The sequence below is a fragment of the Eriocheir sinensis genome, unplaced genomic scaffold (assembly GCF_024679095.1).
Source record: "Eriocheir sinensis breed Jianghai 21 unplaced genomic scaffold, ASM2467909v1 Scaffold154, whole genome shotgun sequence".
In the NCBI taxonomy this organism is placed as follows: Eukaryota; Metazoa; Arthropoda; class Malacostraca; order Decapoda; family Varunidae; genus Eriocheir; species Eriocheir sinensis.
In genome coordinates this window covers 84,692-87,141 of record NW_026110895.1, presented here as the reverse complement: position 1 = coordinate 87,141, position 2,450 = coordinate 84,692, and positions in this window count along the sequence as shown.

Below are 2,450 nucleotides of genomic sequence, written 5' to 3'. Positions count from 1 at the left end.
GCGCGACGTGGGCCCTGCATGACAGCCTGGCCAGCGACCACTTTGCCACTATCACCACCCTACCTGTGGCCCCGCCTATGCCTCCGCAGCGGCCGGCACGCTGGAATTTGAGCAGGGCTGACTGGCCTAGGTTCCGTGCGGCGGTTGCCCGTCATCTGGCGACCACCGACAGGCCTGCCGACTTAGAGGGGGCGGCGGACCGCCTGATTGAGATGTTCCGCAGTGCAGCTGACGAGGCCATCCCCACCACCAGACCTGCGAAGCGGAACTATAAGGACCGGTGGTACTACAATGCTGACATAAAAGAGGCCAACCACCGCGTCAATCAGGCTCGTAAACTCAACAGGCGTCACAACACCGACGCCACGAGGGGGCTCCTCCGGGCGGCCATCCGCCAGGCTAAGGTGACTGCTGAGAGGGTGCAAGAGGAGCACTGGCTATCCTGGTGCGACACCATTGACCACGGTGTATCCACTGCCGTGCTCTGGCGGAAGCTCCGTGCAGTTGCACGAGGGACCCAGCCTAGGACACCGCTTCACCCGCAGCCTCAAGTCGAGGCCGGGAGACTGCTTACCACCTTTGTTTCCCGGGCCTCGTCTGCCAGGCTGCCTCCAGCCACCAGAGAGCTACAGAGGGAAGCCTACGCTGCCAGGATCGAGGCATTCACGGCAGCTTGTAGGGAGGACCACGCTGCCGACGCCCCCATTTGCGTGGAGGAGCTTGTGCGAGCCATCCCCAGGAAGGACACTGCCCCTGGAGAGGATGCCATACCATACACGTTCCTTCGGAACGCTGGGACAGAGATGCAGGATGAGATGACAGCTCTTTTCAACCAGTCATTTACTCTCGGTGCCCTTCCCGCGGCGTGGAAAACAGCTACCATTGTCCCTATCCCCAAGGGCGTAGATGGCCAACTCCGCCCCATCTCTCTTCTCAGCTGCCTGGGGAAGACGATGGAAAGGGTCATCCTCTCTCGCCTCCTCTGGACCATGGGCCCTCTGCACCACCATCTGTTTGCCTTCCGGCAAGGCAGGGGGACACGGGACTGCGTCTCTACCCTCCTTTCAACCATCCTCGACAGGGCGGCGGTAGTCGTGTTCCTCGACCTCGAAAAAGCCTTTGAGCTGGCATCGGCGCCTGCCATTCTCTCGATCCTGGCGGAGAAAGGTGTCCGGGGTCGCCTTTTAGCCTGGATAGGGCACTACCTGATGGGTCGACAGGCCGCAGTGCGGTATCAGGGATGTACCTCTGCGGTTGAGAACCTGGAGAACGGTACGCCACAGGGTGGAGTGCTGAGCCCCGTTCTCTTTAACCTGCTGGTCGAGAAACTGGCGGCCCTCCCGACCAGCAGGTATTGCAAGGTGCTCTGCTATGCTGATGACGTGGCCATGGTGGCTACGGGACCACATCCCGTGACCAGCGCTCGCCTACTCCTCCGCCGCCTAGTAGAGGCTTGTGCTTCCCTCGGCCTCGTTGTTAACAGGGAAAAGACCAAGGCAATGCTGTTCCGGCAGAGGCGTCCCCCCGAGCCTCTCCTGCTTGGCGGCGAGCCGTTACCGTGGGTGTCTTCATATAAGTACCTGGGTATGACCGTTGACTCACGGCTGTCGTTCGTGCCTTACATCGCCTCTATCAGTGCGAGGATGAAGAGCCGCACCAACATCATGCGCGTCCTGGCACGGACGGAGGGCGGTGCGAGCGGCAGGGTGCTAAGGCGCTTTTATGTCCAGGCGGTGCGGTCCTGTGTAGACTATGGGTCGCCATGCCTCCTCACCGTTAGCACTGCTGCCCTCGAGCCGCTTGAGGTGGCCCAGAACGCGGCACTCCGCCAGATTCTGGGGGCCCCGCGCTGGACAAAATGTGTGTGCCTTAGAGCGGAGGCCCGATTGCCCTCCATCTCCACCAGGGTCAACCAGCTTTCCATCTACCACCTTATTAAGCTGCTCCGCCTGAGGGGGTCTGAGTCACTCCGTGACTCCGTGGGGCAGGCCCTCTTACAAGACCCACACCTTTTCCGACGGAGGTTGTGGGCGGCGGTAGCAGCCGCTAAGCTAAGGCCACATGCCCTGGCGCGTGCCTCCATCGCGACGCCTGACGTGCCCCACCCGGAATATGTGGCTCCACCGCCTTGGGCTCTCAGGCCCTTCACCGCCACCATCAAGCCCCTGCCATCGAAAAAGGCCTTTTTGTCTGTGGAGAGGCTGGCACGGGAGGCTGCAGCAAGGGTGGAGGATGTTTCGCACCTTCGGGCTGCTCATTACTACACCGACGGCTCTGTCGACCACCACACAGGGGCCGTCGGTGCCGCATTTGTCACGGCGGGGCACACAGAGCTAATTCGGGTGTCTGATGGCTCATCTTCGACACAGGCTGAGCTTGTTGCAATCAGCTGGGCCCTGAAACACGCTGAGGAGGAGGGCGTGGGGGCTGTCGTCCTCCACTGCGACTCG